Raw genomic sequence first — 18,056 nt, forward strand, 5'->3', positions numbered from 1 at the left:
GAGGCTCCCTATAATTTTCCAACTCCCATTTTAATTCAAAGCTACTCCTATATATACTACTCTTCTGATCTTCTAGTTGATTCTTCAAGTCTTGGGTATGGGCCTTTGGATCTTGAGTTTGAAGTAGTTATCTTCTTCATTGGGCTTAGTTTTACTTGCAGAGAGAAAGTATGAAGTGGGCAGAGACTTTAGCTCAGGACGTTAGTGGTGTTAACGTTTAAGTGGAAATGTGGGTTCGAGAACATTAGTGACAATCACTTTTTTCACTAACGTTCCTCACCAAAGTAAGAGCCACGTTAACTCCAACGTTAGTGGCACAAACGTTGCTACTAACGTTGCCTCTTTGTCCTTCGCACACGTTATTGGGACTTACCTTTCCCAATAACGTTGAGAAGTCTCCCCCTTTCCTACGTTAGAGTCCACGTTAACTTAGTTAACGTGGCTCTTTTAACGTAGGCTTGCAAACCTTCGAGAACGTTAGTGACACTTACCTTTGACACTAACGTTCCAATGTGCCCCTATTTCTCATGTTAGAGTCCACGTTAACTAGGTTAACGTGGCTTCTAACGTGGCCATGCTAGCCATCTCCAATGTTAGTGACAAAGTTGAGTGTCACTAACGTTGGCTCATCATTCCCTTATCCACGTTAGCTTCCACGTTAACTAAGTTAACGTGGGAGTTAACGTGGCTCATAGTGGCTTGTGTGGCTTCATTCCAATGTTAGTGACAATGTTAGGTGTCACTAACGTTGGCGATCACATTCTTGCTTCATGTTAACTTTCACGTTAACTAAGTTAACGTGGGAGTTAACGTGGCTTATGGAGGCTTGGCCAACGTTAGTGACAAAGGTGAATGTCACTAACATTGGCTTCTCTCTTGCTTCTTAACTTTAGAGCCCACGTTAATTAAGTTAACGTGGCTCTTAACGTGGCCACTTATGAGCTTGGTCCAACGTTAGTGACAAAGGTAAGTGTCACTAACGTTGGCTCCATTTCCTTTCCTCCACGTTAGAGTTCACGTTAACTTAGTTAACGTGACTCTTAACGTGGCAATGATGGCTTCGAGAGCATTATTGGCGATTACTTTTTCATTAACTTTGCAAGTTACTCCCATTCCACATTAGGAGTTACGTTAATTAGATTAACGTGGCTGCTAACGTGGTTCTTCCTTGCTTCCTTTGTCCTAAAATCAAGCAATAGAGTGCATCAAAGTTCTAGTCCAAGTCATGGGAAGTACAACATCCAATTTGTCATTAAATTAATGCAAAATCCTCATGAAATCATGTAAAGTGCACAATGTATGCTTGAATCAAGATGTAAGTGAATATCTGCCCAAAACTAGCTTATTTTCTAAGGAAATGCATGAAACTACCCTAAAAACAGTAAAGAAAAGGTCAGTGAAACTGGCCAAAATGCCCTGGCATCATCCTCCTCACTTTCTTGTTCTTCCACTTCCTCTTTTACATTCAACATTTGTGTTAATAGCACTTTTATAGAAGAGGTTTGTTGTTCTTCCCATGATTTTTTCATCTCCTCTTCATATCTTTCAATCACAGATTCAAGTGTTGAGCATCTTTGGTTCAGGGAAGTTTGTGAGGGTTGTGAGTTTTCATGTTTCCTTGTCATCTCAAGTGCAGTTTCAGGTTCAAATACCTCCACCACCTCATTCTTCATTGAAAATTTGCTTGACACAGGTGCCTCTTCTTGTTGCTCTTCCACTTTATCCTTCACATCCATCAAGTGGTCTTCATCTTCCTTGCTTAGCGGTTTTGAGTGTTTCCTTATGTTCTCCAAGTGCTCACCCATCTTTTGGAGGAGAATTTCCTGTTTTCTCCAGGATTGTTCTTGCCTTTCCAAAAATTCTCTGGACTTTTGAAGGGGATCCTGAGCTACTAGCTCAAAAAATGAAGATTGAGAGAAATTTTTGTGGATATGGATGTGTTGTGGTAAGGTTGTTTTGAGTGGTATGGAATGAATTTTCTGAATTGTAGAATGAATTTTGTGGTTGGTGAAATGAGTCATATGGATCTTGGGGAAAATTTTGTGTTGAGGCAAAATCAAGTGATGAAGAATTTTCAAGTGAAGAAATGGGAGGTGAGGTTGGACAATTTTGCATAAATGAATTGAAGGTATGCTCAAGTGATGATGGCTCTTGATATGTGGAGTATGAATTGTCAAATGCTCTCTGATTTTGGTCCTCCCAAGCACAACTTGAAGAATTGTTAAATTCATCACAGTATGGATCATCTTGTGGCATTGGGGGATAATTTTGTATGAATTTATTGAAAGCACACTCCAGTGATGATGTTTCTTGATGAACAAAGTATGGATCATCAAGATTCCTTTGATTTTGACTTTTCCAGCCACAATATGAGTAGTTGTTAGACTCATCAAAATCTGGATCATATTGTGTCTCTGGGAAGTGTCCCATTTCAACTGATTGTTCACACTCTTGTTGACATGTCCAGACACCATGAGGGTAATGACATAATTCATCTTGTGGTTCTGGATCATATCTCATGTGAATTGCTTCATCATCTATCATTTCTTGGTGATATTCCCAGCCACCATTAGAATAATGACTTGAATCATTTTGTGGGGGTGGGAAATATCCCATATGATTCTCTTGCTCATCTTATGGTTCTGAAGCATATCTCTATTGATTGGAGTGTTCAGAATTTATATTTCCTTGGTGATACTCCCAGCCACCATTAGAATAGTCAATTGGTGATGGTGGGTAGTATCCCATAAAATCTGTTTGATTTTAAGATGAGTTGAACTCCATTTAAATTTTATAAAACACATCACCAATGACAATTGAAATTCATGTCACAGAGAAGAATTTCTTAGTGAGGCAATAACTCAAACACCTTGGTGTCAGCTTAAAATAGAAAATAAAAATAAAGAAAATGCTTAATCTAGACTTCTCACCCACTTAATCATTGTCGATCTAAATCAATCCCCGGCACCGGCGCCAAAAACTTGATGATGGAAAAACGATTCCACACAAAACTCACCGGCAAGTGTACCGGGTCGCATCAAGTAGTAAAACTCACATAGAGTGAAGTCGATCCCACAGGGATTGATGGATCAAGCAATTTTAGTGAGTTATTAGTCTAGTCAAGCTAACATTGGTAAATTGGATGAAATTGAAGCAACAGAAAGTAAATTGCAGGAATTATAAAGTGCAGAAAGTAAATTGAATGAAACTTAAAGAACAAGGAATGTAAATTGCAGTAAATGTAAATCAGCAGAATGTAGATTTGACAAAATCTTGAAGAGCAAGAAAAGTAAATTGCAGCAAAATGTAAAGGGGGCTGGGTGCTGGAAAATTAAATAGAAGCAGTAAATTAGAACTCAGAACAATTGACAGAATCTTAAACTTGCAGGAAGAGTAAATCAAATTGAATCAAGAACAGAAATTTAAAAATTGCAGAGAAGTAGAAGTGCAAAAGAGTAAATCAGCAAGAAGACTTAGATCAATTCTGAAATCTCAAAGAGAAATTAAAAATTTCAATGAAATAGCAAAAACAGAAAGAAAGCCAAGAGCTCAATTGCTCTCTCGATCAAAACAGAAAGGAAATTGCAGAGGAAAGAAAATAAAACAGAAAAGAAAAGAAAACCCAGATCTGATTTCCAATTCTCAAGTTCACAAAGGAAAATTTAAAGAAAGAGCTCTCTATTCTACTCCTACTCCTACTCATATTTCTCTCTAGCAGAGCCAGCCTTCCTAATGAAATAGAAATGATGCCTTTATATAGACTTCACAAAATGAAAATGAAATTGAAATTGAAAATAAATTACAATTTAAATGAAATTCCTATTCTAACTATCTATTGTGCTTTTGAGTGATGATAATGGGCTTTGCTTGCTTTGGATTTGAAGAAGAGTGGATCTGGATGGCTTGGTTCAAGTGGCATGGGTCAGGGTTGCTTGGTTTCCTCCCAGGGGAGCGCTCCATTTGGAAAAGTGAACTCCACGTTCACTTTGCTAAGGCATGCCTTTGGTGCCTTGTCACGTGTTGAGCAGCGCCAATGTAGCGCTCCGTGACTGAAAATGAACGCTACGCTCATTCCTTTGTTTCCTTGGGCGCGTCTTGCTTTCCTTGGCCAAGTCTCACGCAAAAGTTACTTCAATGAACGCTAGCTGTTTCTTGTGTTGCGCCTTGGTCTCTCTAGCGTTCAATAAGTGAATGCTACGTTCACTCTTTGAACGTGGCTGGTGTGTGCTTGGTCTTGCTCCCCTGGTTGAGCTTTACTTAGTGTGGTTCTTGGGCCTTATAGATGCCTATCTCTTGTGCTTCAATTTCATGCCAAATATAGATTGCTATATATCGTTGGAAAGCTCTGAATGTCATCTTTCCTACGCAACTAGAAGCGCATCAACTGGACATCTGTAGCTTAAGTTATGGCCATTTGAAGAAGGCATGGTCGCGTTGTTTGGAAGCCCGAAAACGTTCAATTTAGTGAACGCTACGTTCACTTTAGTGAACGCTGGCTATTTGGAGGCCAAAGTTTAGCGCCAGCTTCTGAGGCCCAAACTTGATGTTCACCCCCATACTATTATATATAAGCTATGGATGTATAATTTCCAAAACATATAAGAGCGTATTATTCCAAGCTCTACAGCTCAAGTTATCCTCCTTGGAAGGTGAAGAGGTCAGCTGGCCTTACTGCAGGTTGATACTATGTTCATCTTTGCACTTTCAGGGTAAGTTTTCTCCCTCAGATTTAGTGTCCACCATGCAGTTCCATATATGCTTGGAAAGCTCTAGATTCCTACTTTCCAATGCCACTTGAATCACCTCATTTGGAGTTTTGTAGCTCGAGTTATTTTTGTTGGAGTGTAAAGAGGTCAGGGCTGCAAATCCTCTTTGCTCCTCCTTGAGTCTGTTTCCACTCTTTTGCCACCTTGGGGTTGTGATTCTTTTTTTAGTGCTTTTATTGCTCTTTCTCCTTCATATTTTCACTTATCATCAACCAAACAAATACATCAAAGCCTTGGTATAATCATCAACTCTTGCATCATTCATATTATCAACTAAATCTTGCAAGAAATCTAATGAAAATGCATAAAATTACCAATGTTTGATTGAATCTAGACAAGCATGAAATTCTCACTCAAACACTTACTTATAGCCTAAAATGCTTGAAAACCAAGTGAAAACTAATGAAATAGGCTTGTGAAACTAGCCTAAGATGACTTGTCATTACCAGGGTCTCTTTGATGAAGGAAAATCGATTCCACACAAACTCACCGGCAAGTGTACCAGGTCGCGTCAAGTAGTAATACTCACAGGAGTACAGGGATTGATGGATTAAGCAACTTTAGTATGGTGATGAATTTAGTTAAGCGAATGTTGATAAATTGAGTGAAATTGATTGAACAGAATGTAAATTACAGAAAGTAAATTGCAGAAACTTAAATGACAAAAAACTTAAATTGCTGAATCTTAAAGTGCAAGAAATCTAAAAGAGTTGAAACTTAAATTGCAAGAAATGTAAATGACTGAATCTTAAAGTGCAAGAAAGTAAAATTTCAGAATCTAAATTGCAAGGAAACTTAAATTGCATAAATTATAAAGGAAATTGCGTGCAGGGATTCAAATAGCAAGACAAATCAAATGAAAATTGAAATCAGAGAAGGTTAGTGAAGAAAATCAGAGAAAATGATTCATCAGGGATTGGAGATACTGTAATCCTTCATGAACCAATTAGGTCTCAACTCCTTTCTCAATCATATGGTAGATCTATAGCAGATTGAAATTGATTGGATCCCAATTCCTTAGCAATCCAATCTCTCTAATCACAATCAATCTTGCTAATTCCTTGATCTAATTGTCATGAAAAGAGGTTAAGTGCAAATCTCTCATCCATAAGTGATGCGCATAATCTAGTTATGCTACGATTTAGGAAATTGCACGATCGGCAAAATTCCTTCCGGCAAGTGCACCGGTTATCGTCAAGTAAAAACTCACAATAGAGTGAGGTCGAATCCCACAAGGATTGGTTGAATGAGCAATTCGGATTAGAAGTGTGTTCTAGTTGAGCGGAATCAAGATTGAGATGAGTATTGCGGAATGTAAAATTGGCGGGAAAAGTAAATGACAAGAAATTAAAATGGCTGAATCTTAAATTGCATGAATTAAAGAGCAGAAACTAAATTGCTGAAATTAAAGGGGATGGGGGTGATTGCATGAATTTAATTGCAGGATGTAAAGAGAAAGTGGAAATCAGAATTGGGGAATTCATTGGGTTATAGGAGATATTGAGATCTCCGAATCAAAACATGTTTATCTCTTCCTCAACCAATGCGTTCATTGAATTTTGCTTGGCAATCTTATATGATTGGATCCCAATTCCTTGGCTCACCAATGCTCTCTAAAAACAAACAAATTCCCAATCCCTTGGTTTAAATGTTCATAAGAAGAGATGATGCTTGATCACTGATTATACCACACAATTTCATGAACCACAATTTGGTAGGATTACATGTCACAATATCCATCCAAACCCCAATCCAATCCACTGTGAGAAAGCTTCTCTAGCATGAATCCTCCATTCCTTTCCCAAGGCTCCGAAGGATTCCAAGTATGAGTAGTTTCTTTCCCAAGACAACTACTCAATGGAATTAGATCGAGAAGCTTTCTAACAAAATTCAAGAGAAAAGATTGAAGAAGAAGATAAACTATTATTGATTCATTGAATTACAATAGAGCTCCCTAACCCAATGAAAGGGGGTTTAGTGAATCATAGCTCTGAATTCAATTACAAAGAAAAGGAAAACTAGCTAAAAGTGAAAGTAAAAGTCCCCATCAGGGGCTGGATTCCCCTTCAATCCCCCCGTCTCTTTCAAATGCAGGAACTAAGGCCTTTAAATAGGCTCCCTAAATTACAAAATGAAAATGAAATTCAAAGCAAATTACAATCAAATGAAAATAAACTATTCTAGATGATTCTTGTGGCCTTGATTTGGTGTTGTTGATGGGCCTTGCTTGCTTGAAGGGCTGAGTGACATAATTGATCCAAAAAGGATAATGATCCATTAAACTACACTCAAATGTTGCACCCCCTTTCTTGAGTCGTCACTTTGTTCTCTTGTCAACCTTGCCAATTTGATGCCAAATATAGACTATTATACCTCGTTGGAAAGCTATGGATGTCAGCTTTCTAACGCAACTGGAAGCACCTCAATTGGATCTCTACAACTCGAGTTATACTCCATGGAAGGTGAAGAGGTCAGCTGGCCTGATTGCATGTTGGTACTATGCTCTTCTATGCACATTACGGGGCTGTTTTCTCCCTCAATTTTTAGTATCCACCATGCATGCCATATATTCTTGGAAAGCTCTAGATGTCTTCTTTCCAATGCATTTTGAATCACCTCATTTGGAGTTTTGTAGCTCAAGTTATTTATGTTTGAAGAAGGCATGGTCAAGCTGTTCCATATAACACGTTTAAGCTTCAGTTTAAGGTTAAACTGAAGCTTAAACGTGGATAAAGGAAGGGCAGCCCTGGAGGTCGAACACGTTTAACCTCCAGTTTGAGGTCAAACTGGAGGTTAAACGTGGAAGCTTAGAATGGTAGCCCTGGAGGTGTCGAACACGTTTAACCTCCAGTTTGAGGTCAAACTGGAGGTTAAACGTGGAAATGGAGAGAGCAACCCTGGAGGAGAAAGGCTGTCGAACACGTTTAAGCTCCAGTTTGAGGTCAAACTGGAGCTTAAACGTGGAAATGGCTCCCTGGTGCTATTCCCACTTCTGGCGTTTAACCTCCAGTTTGAGGTCAAACTGGAGGTTAAACGTGGAACTCCTTCCTGAGTGGCATTGTCATTCTGGCGTTTAACCTCCAGTTTAAGGTTAAACTGGAGGTTAAACTTCAATTCCAGCATTATATGGCTTGGTAGTTTAAGTTCCAGTTTAAGCTTAAACTGGAACTCAAACTCCACATGTGATATTCAAGCTTCCTTTATTGATTTTGTTGCTTCCTTGCCTAGCCTCTTCTTCCCTGAAATCATCCAAACAATTGCATCAAAGTCTTGCAAAAATTCATGAGAATTCTTCCATTTATAGCTTTCAAGGAATATAACTAAAAACTCATGGAATTTGCATCAAAATCTTCATGTTGAATGATTTAAGACAAGCATGACTATTTGGCCCAAAATGATTACTTAAGGCTCAAGAAAATGCCTAAAACAACTAAAAATAAAAGAAAAAGGCTAGTGAAACTAGCCTAAGATGCCTTGGCATCACAACACCAAACTTAATCCTTGCTTGTCCCCAAGCAAGTTCTGAATTATTGAGAAGAAAGAATGAAACAGAAAGTAAATTCATTAGCCATATCAGTAAGTAATTGACATTGATTAATGGGGTGTTCATGCAGAAAGTTGTTGCAGCATCACTTTATTGTTTCTTAGGTAAGAATGTCACTTTTTATGTTTCCACTAAAACACTGCTTATGGCCTCTTGTTATTCACATATCCTTGGCAAGTTTCTTTTCTTTGTTTTTCTTTTTCTTTGAGCTTATTTGCTCCTTGTTGCTCAGTGTCATGTGTTGCTCAAGCCTTTGGCATTTTCTTTTTCTTATTAGTGCACTACACATATCCACTACAGGCATTTTAGTTCACATTTCTTCTTGAGACATTGGTGCCCAGCACCTCTTTGTGTGACTAAATGTTTTGTATTTAGGTTGCTCTTGATAATGGACTTTTGGTTGATAATCCCGGGTTAGTTAACCCAAGTTACCAAGTGTTGAAACACTCCTCAGAACCTATTCATCCAAGCATATCCTTAATACATAAACACCACAGGCATTTGTCTCAGAAGTTCAAACCATTGGTGCCTAGCTTAATTTCTCAATTTTTTTTTTGCTTTTTGGTTGCCCTTTTTCAGTGGCTTTTTCTTCTTCTTTTTCTTTCTTTTTCATGGCCAAAGACATTTATTCATCAAGATCCATAGACAGCATTCTAATTTCCACTAAAAGTGACAATTCTAACTTTATTTCTTAGTGAGCTGACTATTCAATCAAACATGCATACCACCACTTAATCTTATTTGATTTCTTACCAAATGGAATTGAGTTACTTTTGTTCAAACTTTTCTTTTATTTCTGGAAACAGAACAAGCATGGCAAGCATACATTTAAGCAAGTGAAGTTTATCCAGACACTTAGACTATCACTTATTTGGAAATTAAACAAACAGACAAACAAAAACTGCAATGACTCAAACTTAAAGCAGGGGTGCATGCAAACTTCCAATATCAGCAATTCAAAGTACAAGCAATTAAGTGACAATACAACCTTTTAGCATCTTCTTTGTTGTTCATCATCCTTCCTAGCCTTGGTGTTCTCTTTGATGATGATGTATATTCCTTCCATGAGATTGATTGTCTTCCTGCAAAGCTATTAGAAGTTGCTTGTTCCCCAAGCACTTTGAGAATTGGTTAGCATGCATGTATGTTCGTAGGCCTCTGAACTTAGATTGGTGTGTGAACACCAAACTTAGTTCCTTGCCATATGCAGCAATTTGGATCATATGCAGAAAATCTCATGTGCTTTTATTAAGAAAATAACTATGAACTAGAAAAAGAAACTATGAACTAGAAATTAAACTATTGTTTAAGTAGTTTCCCTGATTGGTTGGAGCTAGTGACTAGTCATGCTGAGGTAGAAATGTGCTTTTAATGAAGTTTTTGGTGGAACACCAAACTTAGAATCTCACATTCACCCTTGAATTGTTTTGGTGTGCAACACCAAACTTAGCTCCTTGCAATACAGATAAATCTACTTAACTCTTTTATTGAAATAACTAGAAAAGAAAAACTACCTTTGGTTGGGTTGCCTCCCAACAAGCGCTTCTTTAACGTCATTAGCTTGACATGCTGTTCCTGACTTTCTTCCTCTTCTTCCAGTTTGTTAAGAGGAATGACTTCAAGTGGATAAAGGAGCTAGTTAGTGCCCCTTGTTGTGAATGCTTCTTTCCAGCAAGCTTTCCCTTGTGATTGGCTTGAGTGAACTTGCTTGTTGGCTCAGGAGTTGGATTGTTCTTCAACCTTCTCTTCTTCATGGATATGGTCCTTTGTTTCTCGGTCACAATCCTCATTTTGGTGCTTGTTTCTACTGCCTTCACATCCTTGATCTCAGAACTTGGTTGTTGTTGGACAGTTGGAGTATCCTGTTCATCAAAATCTTCCTGAATTTGTGGTTCAATGAACCCTTCCTCTTTGCAACTCTTTGTTTCATTGGAGTGTGATCTCCCTTGATTAACCTTCTCCATTTCTTGTTCTTCTGATTCCTCCCTTGGGTTTGCCATGGTCTCACTAGAAGAATTGTGGGTAGGGATTTGCTTTGATAGATATCCAATTTGTGCTTCTAGCTTTTGAATGGCAGCACCTTGATTTTGTAAGTTGGATATCAATTCTTCCTTAAAGCCTTTCAAATCGGTTATGTCTTGACTCATGGTTGCAAGCATTCCTTCTATCCTGTCTAATTGATCTTGAAATTGTTGGTTCGGATTAGGTTGATGAGGTTGATTATCTTGGCTGTGATATGGTGGCTGGGAGTATGTGTTTTGTGTGGGTTGATAGAGTCTTTGGTTGGCGTGTTGGTAGTGGTATGACTCTTGTGTGTAGTGGAATGAGTCTTGTGGATAGTGAAATGAATTGTATGAATTTGAGAAGGAATTTTGTGCTGAGAAATGCTCAAGTGATGAAGAATTTGGATATGTAAAACTAGGAGGTGAGGTTGGATAATTCAGAGGTGATGGCTCTTGATGAATGGGGTGTGAATAAGTGAAATCTCTTTGGTTTTGATCTTCCCAGCCACAACTTGAGTAGTGATCAAATTCACCAAAACATGGACCATTTTGTGGCTCTGGGAAGTACCCCGTTTCCTGTTCCTGATACTCCCACCCACCATGAGCATAATAACATGAATCATTCTGTGGTGGTGGAGAGTTTCTCATGGATTTTGATTGACCAAAAGATGATGGATACTCCTTTCTTTTTTGCAATGTGCTTAGTCTCAAACAATACTCATCCAAAGATAGTGGAAATCTCATAGTGAGGCAATATCACAAACAGCTAGTGGTTAGTATGCTAACAAGTGAATAAGCAAAGAAAACAAATTAAAATCTGCAGAAATTAGCAGTAATAAACTGAAACAAAAACTATTAACAAAAGAAACGAAAAATTGCTCAATCTAGTTAACTTCCAATTTGAGAATTGTCAATCGAAAACCAATCCCCGGCAACGGCGCCATAAACTTGATGCGCATAATCTAGTTATGCTACGATTTAGGAAATTGCACGATCGGCAAAATTCCTTCCGGCAAGTGCACCGGTTATCGTCAAGTAAAAACTCACAATAGAGTGAGGTCGAATCCCACAAGGATTGGTTGAATGAGCAATTCGGATTAGAAGTGTGTTCTAGTTGAGCGGAATCAAGATTGAGATGAGTATTGCGGAATGTAAAATTGGCGGGAAAAGTAAATGACAAGAAATTAAAATGGCTGAATCTTAAATTGCATGAATTAAAGAGCAGAAACTAAATTGCTGAAATTAAAGGGGATGGGGGTGATTGCATGAATTTAATTGCAGGATGTAAAGAGAAAGTGGAAATCAGAATTGGGGAATTCATTGGGTTATAGGAGATATTGAGATCTCCGAATCAAAACATGTTTATCTCTTCCTCAACCAATGCGTTCATTGAATTTTGCTTGGCAATCTTATATGATTGGATCCCAATTCCTTGGCTCACCAATGCTCTCTAAAAACAAACAAATTCCCAATCCCTTGGTTTAAATGTTCATAAGAAGAGATGATGCTTGATCACTGATTATACCACACAATTTCATGAACCACAATTTGGTAGGATTACATGTCACAATATCCATCCAAACCCCAATCCAATCCACTGTGAGAAAGCTTCTCTAGCATGAATCCTCCATTCCTTTCCCAAGGCTCCGAAGGATTCCAAGTATGAGTAGTTTCTTTCCCAAGACAACTACTCAATGGAATTAGATCGAGAAGCTTTCTAACAAAATTCAAGAGAAAAGATTGAAGAAGAAGATAAACTATTATTGATTCATTGAATTACAATAGAGCTCCCTAACCCAATGAAAGGGGGTTTAGTGAATCATAGCTCTGAATTCAATTACAAAGAAAAGGAAAACTAGCTAAAAGTGAAAGTAAAAGTCCCCATCAGGGGCTGGATTCCCCTTCAATCCCCCCGTCTCTTTCAAATGCAGGAACTAAGGCCTTTAAATAGGCTCCCTAAATTACAAAATGAAAATGAAATTCAAAGCAAATTACAATCAAATGAAAATAAACTATTCTAGATGATTCTTGTGGCCTTGATTTGGTGTTGTTGATGGGCCTTGCTTGCTTGAAGGGCTGAGTGACATAATTGATCCAAAAAGGATAATGATCCATTAAACTACACTCAAATGTTGCACCCCCTTTCTTGAGTCGTCACTTTGTTCTCTTGTCAACCTTGCCAATTTGATGCCAAATATAGACTATTATACCTCGTTGGAAAGCTATGGATGTCAGCTTTCTAACGCAACTGGAAGCACCTCAATTGGATCTCTACAACTCGAGTTATACTTCATGGAAGGTGAAGAGGTCAGCTGGCCTGATTGCATGTTGGTACTATGCTCTTCTATGCACATTACGGGGCTGTTTTCTCCCTCAATTTTTAGTATCCACCATGCATGCCATATATGCTTGGAAAGCTCTAGATGTCTTCTTTCCAATGCATTTTGAATCACCTCATTTGGAGTTTTGTAGCTCAAGTTATTTATGTTTGAAGAAGGCATGGTCAAGCTGTTCCATATAACACGTTTAAGCTTCAGTTTAAGGTTAAACTGAAGCTTAAACGTGGATAAAGGAAGGGCAGCCCTGGAGGTCGAACACGTTTAACCTCCAGTTTGAGGTCAAACTGGAGGTTAAACGTGGAAATGGAGAGAGCAACCCTGGAGGAGAAAGGCTGTCGAACACGTTTAAGCTCCAGTTTGAGGTCAAACTGGAGCTTAAACGTGGAAATGGCTCCCTGGTGCTATTCCCACTTCTGGCGTTTAACCTCCAGTTTGAGGTCAAACTGGAGGTTAAACGTGGAACTCCTTCCTGAGTGGCATTGTCATTCTGGCGTTTAACCTCCAGTTTAAGGTTAAACTGGAGGTTAAACTTCAATTCCAGCATTATATGGCTTGGTAGTTTAAGTTCCAGTTTAAGCTTAAACTGGAACTTAAACTCCACATGTGATATTCAAGCTTCCTTTATTGATTTTGTTGCTTCCTTGCCTAGCCTCTTCTTCCCTGAAATCATCCAAACAATTGCATCAAAGTCTTGCAAAAATTCATGAGAATTCTTCCATTTATAGCTTTCAAGGAATATAACTAAAAACTCATGGAATTTGCATCAAAATCTTCATGTTGAATGATTTAAGACAAGCATGACTATTTGGCCCAAAATGATTACTTAAGGCTCAAGAAAATGCCTAAAACAACTAAAAATAAAAGAAAAAGGCTAGTGAAACTAGCCTAAGATGCCTTGGCATCAATAAGCCACACTAACTCTCAAGATCTCAATTCCTCCCGAATGGTGTTGATCAAGAGAGTAGTGAAGGATAGAGCTCCAATTCTAATGCAAGTGATTCCCCTTCCGAGGCTCACACAAGCACTCAATTGAATTCAACCCCCTTCCGGAGTGAAAAATTCTAAATCAAAACAGAAGATATCCAATAGCTACAAAAATGAATTGAGAAGAAGAAGAATTTCATTGATTCATTCGAATTACAATAGAGCTCCTCCCCCTAATGAATTTGGGGTTTAGTTCATCATAGCTCAAGTAAAACTAGAAACAGAAAGTGCAGAGAGAAAATACAAAAGGAAAATTCAAAAAGGAAAAATTACAAGATCTGATCTGCTAACTAACTCCTAGGCAAAATTCCCTACTGACTAGCTTTTTTTTCTTCTAACTGAAATTTCCTTCTATTTATACACTTTCCAAATTGGTCTTCAAGTCCTTGGATTGGGCCTTTGTTGAAGCAAGCAAGAATGGGTCTCATGATGTTGAAGAGGGCAATTGGCAATTCACATTTTTTATCTGCATGGGTGCTCAATTAAACTGCTGCTGGTGTCAACGTTGGCCTCAACGTTTGCAAGAAAACATTGAATCAAATGTTGGCTTGAGAAAGGATTTCCAAAGGGCTGGGCATTGGCGCCAACGTTGGACTCAACATTGGTGCACCAACATTTTTCCACCGACGCGTGTGCGTCGCCCACACGTACGCATCAAAACGGTGTTTTGCGCGTATGCGTCGCTCACACGTTGGCGTGTCTGGCCAAAATATGCATCCACACATACGCGTGGTCCATGCGTGCACGTGGATTGCAATTTTTCAAATCAAATTTTGGGTTGCTCATCATGGACGTTTGATGGTGCGCTCGTGGACTATGTCGGTAAATAATATTTCAATAAAATTGCGTTGTAAGTATAGCTCTACCAACGACAATCCTAGAGGATCAAATTTAGAGAGGGATTTGGTTTTCACAAGTTCAACCCCAATAGAAGTAACCGAAGTATTTAAACTCCGGGTCGTCTCATAAGGAATGGGAAAACATGTGCTTCAATATTGGTTAGAATTCCGGAGTTATGAGTCATGAGCAAGAAAATAAATGGGAATCTTAACAAGCAAGCAATCTTATAATGCAAGAAACTAATTCAAATAACTAAGCAAGACATGAGCAATTCCAAACTAACAAAATGACATCCAATATGATTCTATTCTAAGCTAAACAAGCAACTATAACTAAGTCAAGTAATTAAGAATTTGGGTTTTCAAATAGGAATGATAAAAGCAACTCTTGGCTAGGTGGTGCACAAAATTGTGATCATCAATGGCGCCAACAACTTGGTACGCACAATTGTAATCTCAACTCTTTATCACAACTCCGCACAACTAACCAGCAAGTGCACTGGGTCGTCCAAGTAATAAACCTTACATGAGTAAGGGTCGATCCCACAGAGATTGTCGGCTTGAAGCAAGCTATGGTCATCCTGTAAATCTAAGTCAGGCGGATTCAAATGGTTATGGAGAATTGATAATTAAAAGATAAATAAAATATAAAATAGGATAGAGATACTTATGTAATTCATTGGTGAGAATTTCAGATAAGCGTATGAAGATGCTTTGTTCCTTCTGAACCTCTGCTTTCCTATTGCCTTCTTCCAATCATTCATACTTCTTTCCATGGAAAGCTTATGTTGGGTTTCACCGTTGTCAATGGCTACCTCCCGTCCTCTCAGTGAAAATGGTCCAAATGCGCTGTCACCGCACGGCTAATCATCTGTCGGTTCTCGATCATGTTGGAATAGGATCCATTGATCTTTTTGCGTCTATCACTACGCCCAACACTCGCGAGTTTGAAGCTCGTCACAGTCATCCCTTCCCAGATCCTACTTAGAATACCACAAACAAGGTTTAGACTTTCCGGATCTCAAGAATGCTGCCAATTGATTCTAGCCTATACCACGAAGACTCTGGTCTCATGGAATGGAAGGCTCGGTTGTCAGGCGAGGCAACCATGCGTCATGAACCAGGAGGCTAAGAGATACGCACTCAAGCTATTGCAAGTAGAACGGAAGTGGTTGACAGGCACACACTCATAGGTGAGAATGATGATGAGTGTCACAGATCATCACATTCGTCAGGTTGAAGAACGAGTGTATATCTTAGAGAAGAAATAGGCTTGAGTTGAATAGAAAAACAATAGTACTTTGCATTAATTCATGAGGAACAGCAGAGCTCCACACCTTAATCTATGGTGTGTAGAAACTCCACCGTTGAAAATACATAAGTGGTAATAGTGTTCATTGGCTTTGGCCCCAGTGGGGGAACCAGAAGAACCAAGATACAAAATACAATAGCAAAAGGTCCTATTTATAGAAAACTAGTAGCCTAGGGTTACAGAAATAAGTAATTAATGCAGAAATCTTCTTCCGGGACCACTTGGTGTGTGCTTGGGCTGAGCGTTGAAGCTTTCACATGTAGAGACTTTTCTTGGAGTTAAACGCCAGCTTTTGTGCCAGTTTAGGCGTTTAACTCCAGCTTTTATGCCAGTTCTGGCGTTTTGACACTAGAATTTCCATGCTGACTTGGAACGCCGGTTTGGGCCATCAAATCTCGGGTAAAGTATAGACTATTACATATTGCTAGAAAGCCCAGGATGTCTACTTTCCAACTCAATTGAGAGCGCGCCAATTGGGCTTCTGTTGCTCCATAAAATCCACTTCGAGTGCAAGGAGGTCAGAATCCAACAGCATCTGTAGTCCTTTTTCAGCTTTTGAATCAGATTTTTGCTCAGATCCCTCAATTTCAGCCAGAAAATACCTGAAATCAAAGAAAGACACAAACTCATAGTAAAGTCCAGAAATGTGATTTTTGAGTAAAAACTAATAAAAACATAATAAAAACTAACTAAAATATACTAAAAACATACTAAAAATAATGCCAAAAGGCGTATAAATTATCCGCTCATCACAACACCAAACTTAAATTGTTGTTTGTCCCCAAGCAACTAAAAACAAAGTAGGATAAAAAGAAGAGAATATACAATGAATTCCAAAAACATCTATGAAGATCAGTCTTAATTAGATGAGCGGGGCTATTAGCTTTTTGCTTCTGAACAGTTTTGGCATCTCACTTTATCTTTTGAAGTTCAGAATGATTGGCATCTATAGGAACTCAGAATTTAGATAGTATTATTGATTCTCCTAGTTCAGTATGTTGACTCTTGAACACAGTTACTTTATGAGTCTTGGCCGTGACCCTAAGCATTTTGTTTTCCAGTATTACCACCGGATACATAAGTGCCACAGACACATAACTGGGTGAACCTTTTCAGATTGTGACTCAGCTTTGCTAGAGTCACCAATTAGAGGTCTCCAGAGATCTTAAGCACACTCTTTTTGCTTTGGACCATGACTTTAACCGCTCAGTCTCAAGTTTTCACTTGACACCTTCACGCCACAAGCACGTGGTTAGGGACAGCTTCGTTTAGCCGCTTAGGCCCAGATTTTATTCCTATGGGCCCTCCTATCCATTAATGCTCAAAGCCTTAGATCCTTTTTATTTTATCCTTGCCTTTTTGTTTAAAGGGATATTGGCTTTTTTTGCTTGCTTTTTCTTTTTCTTTCTCTTTTTTTTCTTTTCTTTCTTTTTTTTTCGCATATATATTTTTTTCTGCAAGCTCTGTATTCACTGCTTTTTCTTGCTTCAAGAATCAATTTTATGATTTTTTCAGATCATCAATAACATTTCTCCTTTTTCATTATTCTTTCAAGAGCCAACAATTTTAACATTCATAAACAACAAATTCAAAAACATGCACTGTTCAAGCATTCATTCAGAAAACAAAAAGTATTGCCACCACATCAAAATAATTAAACTATTTTAAAATTCGAAATTCTTGTACTTCTTTTCTTTTTGCAATTAAAACACTTTTTATTTAAGAAAGGTGATGGATTCATAGGACATTCATAACTTTAAGGCATAAACACTAAGACACTAATGATCATGCAGTAAAGACACAAACATAGATAGAACATAAAGCATAGGGAACGAAAAACAGAAAATAAAGAACAAGAAAATTAAAGAACGGGTCCACCTTAGTGATGGCGGCTTGTTTTTCCTCTTGAAGATCTTATGGAGTGCTTTAGCTCCTCAATGTCTCTTCCTTGCCTTTGTTGCTCCTCTCTCATGACTCTTTGGTCTTCTCTAATTTCATGGAGGAGGATGGAATGCTCTTGGTGCTCCACCCTTAGTTGTCCCATATTGGAACTTAATTCTCCTAGGGAGGTGTTGATTTGCTCCCAATAGTTTTGTAGAGGAAAATGCATCCCTTGAGGCATCTCAGGGATTTCATGATGAGGAATTTCCTCATGCTCTTGCCCATGAGTGGGGTCTCTTGTTTGCTCCATCCTTTTCTTAGTGATGGGCTTGTCCTCATCAATGAGAATGTCTTCCTCTATGTCAATTCTAGCCGAATTGTAGAGGTG

The sequence above is a fragment of the Arachis ipaensis genome, chromosome B1 (genome assembly GCF_059453495.1).
Source record: "Arachis ipaensis isolate K30076 ecotype BB chromosome B1, ASM5945349v1, whole genome shotgun sequence".
Taxonomy (NCBI): domain Eukaryota; kingdom Viridiplantae; phylum Streptophyta; class Magnoliopsida; order Fabales; family Fabaceae; genus Arachis; species Arachis ipaensis.